The following is a 9,315-nucleotide window of genomic DNA, read 5'->3' as shown; positions in this document are numbered from 1 at the left end:
CTTGTGACTTCATAGTCCTTCCATCTATGACATGTCAGTTATTTTCATTTAATAAGGTAATGAATCATGATGTCAAAGATTGGCAATATGAGGTTGGTGTTAGGATCTGAATGCACAGCATGTAGTTTAACAAGTCATAAACATACACAAAATTTATTTGTCTCCTTTTAAAATATGTTTGTACTTCTTTTCATTCAAAAACTGAAAGATAATACCATCTTCCAGTTTTGGTATTATACAGTGGCATGGTAGCACAGAAATCAAGCCACACTTTGTATTATTCAGCTTATTATAAGCTTTTTAACGAATAGATGCATATTACTAATGAATTGACGGCAGCAAGAAAAAACTAGTACATTAATAAATATTTTAGATAATACACTTTATTAGCATTAATGCAGAGGATTCTTTGTATCTCCATGCAAGGGGTACACTTATGGTTTAACTTTGGAGATGGTGTGCCCTCCTTTATTATTTCTGGCTAGCTCACTAGCCAGAACTGTCATACCTAGTTCTGTCATACCTATCACCTTGTTGTCTAACTGATTCTTGCTCTGAAATGAAAAAAAATCAAATACAAGTATTTTGTGGTGTCAAGTATTTTTGAGATGCCTCTGTTGTAAGTTGGTGCCTGTCCTTTGCATTTCAATACTCAAAAGTGATGACTTTCAAAAATGCAAACCCCACCAACTCCTCAGGCGAGATTCTGCATGCCGCCAGGGCAAGCTGATGCTCTTGTCCTGGTGGATTGCTGAGATACCAGCCGGCTTGGTTCAGTGAAGATACCTTTCCAGCTTCAGTGGTCCATGTCATTTGAAGGATATGTAGTGGTGTTCTGACCACTGAATGCTTACAAGTGTCATGGATGCTGCAAGAATCTGATACTGCTGGTGCTGGGAGCTGGCTTTCTCTGTAAGCGGGAGCGTACACAAAGGGATTGCACTTTAGGTAGTCCTAGATGAGAGTCTAAGTTGCACTTAACGACTTACAGGAGACTCCAAACACTATAAATGCTACTTTTTTGTTTGTAATAGGTCTGCATGTCTGTGCAGACAGTGGTATTTCAGAGATCCTTAACTACAGTGGGTGAAAACATACTGTCACCTTCTTAACTTTAATGTGTGTCTAGTAACAGCCTTGTAACTAGCTTCTCTTGGTTGGGTTCTTTAGTGGCAATGAGATGGGAGCAAAACCATATAGATTTATTTATAAGCAGGCATTAAAACTTACTCCAGATGTTAAAGTGTTGGAGATGTTGAAATGCTTAGTAATGCAGAATGCAATTGGTATATTTTCATTTTTGGTCTTGGGCAAAATTCCTAGAAATTCATAAAGGTCACGAAGGCCCATCTCTGAATCTTAATCACTTTAAGATTTTGTCAGGCTGCCTAAGTGTACAAATGCCTTCTGAAACATGAATGAGGAAAAAAAAAGAAACTCTCAAGATTACACAGATTTCCAGACTTGTCCTTTCTGTTACTCATAGTTTCTCTAAAGTAGCAAATTTAACAGGTTGGCATTCATTCACTAGAATTTTATTTTAAGGAAGAAAATCTGCAAAGAGTTCCTTAAGTTACTAATTTGCAGAAGGAAATCTTGAAAGTAATTAACAGTGAAGTACATGTGCAAACACATAAAAATTATTACACAGAAAAAGACTTCAAAACTCTGATTACTTTTTTCTGTGAGTAATGGTGACTTTGCTAATTTGGAATTTAATGAAAGGTCATTCGCAAAAGACTCACATGTCTTTAGAAAGAGATTAACTGTTCCTCTTGTGCAGTGTAATAGCTCCTGAACAGTACAGTGCAGGTTGGTGAGAAATGCAAGCAGCCCAGTGCCATAGCCACCTGCTTCCTGCCTGGTGAATGAGAATTGCACTCAGTATTAGAACTTGCCAAGAACTTTTCTGTATTTTTTAAAAGAACTTCTTTTTTTTTTCTTTTTTTGTAACAAGCTACTTTTAAAAAAGCATCTATGTTACATACATAATCATGTGCACACTTTGGAGTACGCTGGCATAAGGGCTACTTATATTTCTTAATGGAAATGAATGTAACAGGAAGCTCAAAATACACTGATTCTCCTCTGAAATGTAACTATAAAGTTAGTTCTCTGGTCAGGGGTAGAGGAAAGAGATTTGGCCTCATAAGAGCCAGACTGTGCTCTGTGAGCAGAAGTATTTATAAAGTTTGTGCCACAAATGCAGATCCTGCAGCACAATTGATGCTGGGGTTAGTAGGTACTGGGTTGTCTTTTGTGCTGCAGTGAAAAACTGTTTACCTGCAGAGAGAGTAGGTTTGGGTTTTTTTTTCCCTTGAAATTTCCTAGAAGAAGGTAATGCTTGAATGTCCTCATGTGTTTTTGTAAAATTAATTTTCAAGGTACAACAACTAAATTACCAGAATTTAAAAACTTGAGGAATTATTGTTCCTGACTTGTTAGCCTTACTGTCCCCTCTGAGGTTTAAGACTTCACCACAGGGAATGGGTGTGTTGGCTTTGATTTGACATTTAATCAGGTGCTTAACTCTAAGCAAAGCTAGTAATTCTGTTGGCTCAGTGATTCTCACCTCACCAGGGCCTCAGCATACAAGCTGCTGTTAAAGCCTCTGGAGGCACAGTCAGTTTTGGTGTCACTAAGGAAAAATCATAGTTGATTTTGACTTGGAGTGGGGTGAGTGACCCTGAACATTAGGCTTAAATTATATTTGTCTGTCCCTGAAAGAGATACGTAGCTCTGTGCTGTATCATCTTTTCTGTAGTTCTGTGAAGGAAATGCATTTAGATAGCGGAAAGTTCATATTACAGACATTTATATGACTTTCAGATCTTCACCAGAGTATTGAGTTGAATAAAATGACTCTATGCTTTATTGTGTAATATAATATATTTTATATAATACATGGTATGTATTTTCAATTTTTTTAAAGTTTGGGCGTAGGGCATTATCATGTTGCTGGGAAGAAATCCACTTTTAAAGATGAGCGAGCTACTGAGACTTATTATTGCTTCTGTGTTTACTTTCCACAATGAAAATGGTTAAAAATACATCACCTAGCTTTTAACTTCACTTTTGTTTGTGCTAGTGCACAGTATAGCTGTAGACATACAGTGGAGCATTATAGAAAAAAGACACTTTATTCGTGGCACTTATTAAATGTTTTGCCTAAATATTGTAGCCTTTTATGGACCACTACCATGATTTTATGGTTTCACTCACCTGTAACTATTTACAATGTCCTTCATGCCGGACAGGTGGGAGAAGATGGGCTGGGTGGGGGGAGGCAGCCCTGATGGTCTGGGAGTTGTTTGTGAGCTGCAGGACACCTGCAGCTCCTCTCGCCAGCAATGGGCATTTGGGCTGGTCTGTCCCTCCCAGGGTCTGCCAGCAGAGCAGCAAATACAGCTGCATACCTGAGGGGAGTGGGGGAAGTAAAACTGGGAGAGAGGGGGAAATGCAGAAAAATAAGGGAGTTGAGATACCCCAGGGGAGAAATGGGATATAAGCAGCAGATGCAGGAAAGTACAAATGAAGAAAGAGGTGAGAGAAGGATAGTTTTGAAGGGAGCAAATGTAAGTATGGAATACTAGACAGGAAAGGAAACTAGCAAAACAAAAAAGACCCGGGCAGATTAAAAGAAGATAGGGAATGAAGCAAAAAGGGGAAAACTAATTCTTGGCAGAAACATCATCTGTTGTCAGTAACAGCTGAGTATTCCAGTTTCTGGAAAAGCTCTTTCAGACTTGGGGGAGGAAAATGAGGTGGGGATCAACCAGCTGACATGAGATAGGACTAGTCATAGACAACAAATACAGAATTTAAAAGCACAAGAGAAAAGAGGGAAATGAGAGAAAGAGATAAAAAGGCTAAGCCTGACCGTGCTGTTTTATGGGTTCAGCACAGCCCCAGCACGTACAGACCCAGCTGGTTTTTTTATACTTTTGTTCCCTGGACTACTAGACCTTGGGGAGATTAGAAGTGCAAATTCTGGTCCTTCTAAAGCTAATTGTATAGGTGGTTTGGTTTGCTGGTTGTTTTTTTGCTTCTTTAATTTCAGAGGGGAGAGGGTGCCATCCAGACTGTTTGGTGTTAGGCAATATTAGTGGAAGTGATAGCAAATTAAACGGTGACAGGTGATGAAGATGATATGAGCAGTTTTCATTCAGTAGGAAGATGATAACTGTTGATGAAGAAGGAAAATGTAAAGTGCTGAGCAGCGTGAGACAGTAGCATTTATGTGGAAGACATATATGCCTGGTCTGTTTTACTTTCTACAGAGGAGATTAAAAATTTGAAGAAACCAATTACATCCCTTGGCAATTAAATAATTTCCTTCTTGCATACACTGTTTGTCTCCAAATCTCACAGACTGTAGTTCAATTTCACTTCTTTTTCTGCTGAGATTTTTGTAGAATCTCAGCAGAACATGTTTGGTGGTTGTGAAAAAATGTGTGTGTTTTTTCATTTAAATGCACTCTGTGTTCTGGTTACAACCACCTATCTGTCCCTTTGTGATCATAACACCAATATTTGGGTTCTTAACTAATGTTGTTATTCATGATTAATTGCAAGTGAGAAATACTTCAGATCCCAAATTATCATCCTGATAAAAAAACCCATGTCGTGAAATGTATGTGAATTATTAACTTCTGCGTTACAGTATGAATAAAGTGGATGTAAGGCTCTGGTTTATTTTAGTGGGGTTTGGATCAGTTTTTATGTGCCTGAATTAATATCAGAAAATTGTACATGTGCCAGGGCTCTCTCAGCTGAGCTGCAGAAGGAAGACTGACACATTAGAGGCTGTGGAGTAGTGAACCACAGACCTGTAGTCAGTTTAATCCTAGTTAGTCTCACCTACTTTCCTTACCTGCCTTATGTGCATTCATTTGCCATTGGAGACAGCTCATGCTGAAGTGTAGAGATGTGGAATTTACAAGAGTGTGGGAGGCCTGGGGCTCACGTTATGGACAGAGACAACCAACATTGTCCTGAAGTGACTGTGGGTCAGGAAAGTCCTTGGGAGCGTTTTTAAAGACATGCATGTTCTAGCTGGTAAAATCCTTGAGAGCTGCAGAGGCATAGGTGATAGCCCTTTTTTTTGTTTTGTTTTGTTGGTTGTTTTTTTTTGGCTCAGTTGTAGTATTTGTTGGGAGAAACATAATTTATGAAGCACATTTAATGGCATTTTTTTACAGACAACTATCTTTCCAACAGCTGCCAGGTACCTTGTGCAGGTACTTACCCTGCCAGCCAGTTTAGCAGTCAGAGGCTTGAAATAGTGTCCTTTGTGAACTGGCACCTCTGGATTTAAGTCCTCAGATGACAGAGTTCTTCCCCAGATCCAGTCTACTGAATTTTGCCTCCCCCTGTCCCCTTTCTTGAATCCTCTGTTACCCCAACTCCTGAGTGCCCCTCTCACCAGGCTGCCGACCTCACACACACCAATCCCCACTGCTCCAGACCTCTCTGCTTGGATCTCCAGAGGCTGCTGCAGTTCGCTGAACTGTGCTCCTCCTTGGCTTTGTGTCACCCTGCCCCTTTTAGCACTTGAAGCAGCTTCAAATATTTGCATCACCAAACTCTTTTTCCAAGGGGAAATCTTCCACTGGCATTCAAAATGCCTTGTTGTAGAGGAGAAATTAAACTAAGTTTCAAAACAAGTAATCTTACTAAGCCACTCACACTGATGACAAAGTGCCTATGAAAATGGGACTTACTTTTCAAATGCTGTAGCAGAAATGCACCTTTCCACCACCTGTGACAGTCTGTGCAGCAGATGTGCAAATCATGCAGGTCTCTAAAAGCAGAGCTGTCCCCCATGAGTTCCTGTGCTGTTCCTGCCCATCCTTTGGCAACACAATCCACAACTGTCCTGTTGGGAGCTACATAGGTCATGAGTGTTGCAGAGCCTCCTAGACAAGGAAGTTCCATCTCAGACAAAATCCTCCTGGAATGATTTATACTTAGGGTGTAGCTTTTACAAGTAGAATGCTATAGGATCATGATGAGCAGCAGACATACATGTCTTGGCTAGGGGTCTGAGACTTTTCTGTTCACTCTTTGCCTGATGTGCCTCCCCTTCATGTGGAGAGAGGAGATAGAAAGGAGAGGGTCTTAGAGGGCACATTGTGGCCTGGGGTCACTATAGTTTTTTTTATAGCAGAAAAATATGGAGGTTCTGACTCTGTAACTGCTGAGCAGTAAATGGAACAGAGCTGTGATGGTGTAATTGTTTGGATTTGTACTTGAAGAGAAAGCACAGTGAGCCTTGGGGGCAAGGGGAGTGAGGAGAGCAAGTGTAGAACACAAAATCAACAGAAAAATAGTTTGCGAGGAAAAAGCTGTGGTTCTGTTAAACTCATGTTACGAAAAAATCCATATAATCTGTAAAAACAGTTTTGTCTTTTCAAACAACACCTGTGTTTTAAAAATACAAGCAGTTTTCTAGATTGGAGCAAGATTTGTTATTATCCTTTGCTCAGCATGGCCTGAAAAGATTGAGCAAGGAAGTTAATAGGAATCCTAAAAGGAGGGTTTGAGCTGGACTCCTTTGCTCTGTAAACATTTCTGATGTTGGTTTTGTTGAAATAGATTCTGTCTGGTATTACAGGTTTGTCAAAGGACCACTTAAAGAAATTGAAGAATATGGAAAGTTGAAAACTATTAGTAGATACTTCCTGGCATCATTTTTCATATTTGCTGCCTCCCTGAAATTTTCTTCAAAGACCGTCATGCCTAGTACTTAGTAGTCAACACTTGCTGTATTCTTGGAAAGCAGACAATAAACTGAGCAAATATTGTCAGCTGCCAAGTTCAATGGAAGCAGACGGTTTGCAGTGAAGCTGGAAGTAAATAGAAGTTGGTGCCACAGTTGGTTCTTCCTGCATTCCCCAATGATGCCTTATTTCAGGAAAAAAAACAACCAAACCATTGGAAAAGGTAAAGAGTCACACCTTGTGTGAGCCAGCAGCAAGGTGTTTCTTTTCCTTTGGCTTCCAAAGGAAAAGGAGCCTCAGCTGGAGAGAGCACAGCCTCTGATGCAGACCTTCTGTTGACATGGATGTCAGATATTGAGTCAAACAAAAAAGGACTTTCTTGACTTTCCACAGCCTGGAAATCAAAAAAAACGGGAGTTGGTTGAAATTTCCTAGGGAAAGAAAAAAAAAGAGGATTTGACCACTTTGAAGCATTCTATAAAGCGTTTCCATTTTACAACCTCTGTCAGAAAAATCAAAACAAAAAAAAACCAAACTATGGAACCAGCCAATGAACCAAACCCAAAAAAAGGCCAAACAAAGTGAGGTGAGGAAGGGGAAGCAATTTGCAAAACCACTTAGCTTTGGCATTTTCTTTATTTTATTTTATTTTTTTAAGTATTCATGATAAATGGAATTACTTAAAGTTTTTTTTAGAACTTCCATCAGTGGCAAAAATCAGTTGCTTGTATTGTTTTGCCCATAAGATTCATGCCACAGGAGGTTTTGTGTCTCATTTACCAATTTGCTTTGCTAGTAACATTCTTTTGAGTTTACATTCCTTACAATGCTCCAGATACTCAGTGTGTGGTTGGTAAGAATACCTTGAGCATTCAGATCTGGTAATACAAGGAGGTAAAGATGAGAAGGAGAGTCCTCTCTGTTCTTCCCAAAGGAGCACTGATGTCACTCTTCCAGGATAGCTGCCCACCCCTAAGCCACCTATTGCATCAGAGGCTTTTATCCTGAAAGGAAGGGACAACGACTTTAAAAAATCTTCCAGCCAAAAGCTGGAAGTTAACTCTTAAAGATTTACTTAAGGACTAACAGTAGTGGTATTGGATTCATAAAAAAACTATTGGGTTTTCACATTTTCAAAGAGATTCTAAGTTATGTTAATGCAGGGGATGGAAAATTGCCTGATGACTTAAGAAATAAAGGAAACTTTAACTTGTAAGGTAACTTTGTAACAGTTAAATGTGTCCCATCAGACAAAAGATTCACTCACCCTTGCACTTATGCTTTTAGAAGGGAAAGGAATGATTATTGTTAAAGCAAACATTAACTAATTTTTTCTATGTTTTTTTTTTTAAGTATTGGACAAAATTTAAAAAAAAATCGGGCAGATTCAGAGGACAAAACCAACAATCAATGTCTGCAGCAAATCATTCTCATCTTAGTATTTATGTTCCTAATCTTCATTCTGTCAGTGGTCAGCAACATGTATTAAATGAGCATCATTTTCAGTGAATGTTACTGTGAGCTCTGCTGCAATGAAAGCTTTTACTTGGGGCCTTCTGCTAAGCATGCCTACATTGAGAATGAAAAAATGAAAACCAAAATCTTCATTATAAGACTGGTTTCCAGATTTTTAGTATTTCTAGAAAGTTCTTTTGCATTCTTTCAAGTGTGCCTGGGGCAGTAGGTGCAAATTAGAAGAGGCAGAAAAATCCTTTCATAAAGCAACTTTCATACATTCAGCAAATTTTTGAACACTCTTTGAACTGAAGAACTAAATAATTTATTGGTCATAATTTGCAAGACTTTATCATACTTTAGGTTTTGACAAAATCAAGATATTCTTTATGTCTGTACTTTACCCATAAGGAGAAAGACATTCTGCAGGACTTGGTCTGTTGATTATGAGACCTCAGGTCCTTCCCCTGGCAGTGCTATAGGGTGAAGAAGAGATTCTGGATGCCTCTTTACCTATAGGTGATGACTGTTAATTCATTTCATGCGATAACAAAACCTCAAAATTCCTTTGTCCAAAATAAATTTTGCATTGTACCTTATGGCTTTCATTGAGTTCATAGTTAAACTCCCGGATAATTACATTTCCTCTCTATTAAACATGTGTTACTAATCATGGCTATCTTTGCAGTCAACTATGGAAGCCAAAATCCATTGAAATAAGTAGTTTTCATATGACACTTTTGTTGCACTGAAATGCCCATCCAGGAGCTGGGGAGGTAATTGTTGAAGATCATATCCCATGTTCTTGATGGCAAAACATTTTTTTCAGTCATGGGCAGATGGATGCCTGCAACATTTGTTCAGATTTGCAGACTGCAACTAGATTGTCTACTACAGCACTCCTCCAGATGCCTTTTGAGAAGAAAAGGGTTGCTAAGGACCATCCTGATTTCTGAAGATGAAATTATGTTTTTGGTGCTAGCAAACGAAAGGTCTGCAACTGAAATGCTGATTGGGATAGAATGTATCTATTTGTATATTACCTTGAGGTTTGTGTCTAAACCTCTGTGAAATAATTTGTGTCTGCTGCAGGTTAATGCAGCCCTGTTTTCTGAGATTCTTGCTACTTGTTTTGGCA

General features: G+C 39.0%; 1 protein-coding gene across 5 annotated transcripts in view; it reads left to right on the top strand.

Moving 5' to 3' along the window:
* KLHL14 (kelch like family member 14) overlaps positions 1–9,315 on the top strand; it is a 60,345-nt gene that overhangs the window by 3,107 nt on the left and 47,923 nt on the right. The window lies entirely within an intron of this gene.

Source organism: Lichenostomus cassidix, chromosome 2, assembly GCF_008360975.1.
Source record: "Lichenostomus cassidix isolate B80296 chromosome 2, HeHo_3.0, whole genome shotgun sequence".
NCBI classification, from domain to species: Eukaryota; Metazoa; Chordata; class Aves; order Passeriformes; family Meliphagidae; genus Lichenostomus; species Lichenostomus cassidix.
The sequence above is the reverse complement of the archived record's forward strand: the minus strand, read 5'-3'. Positions and strand labels throughout refer to the sequence as shown.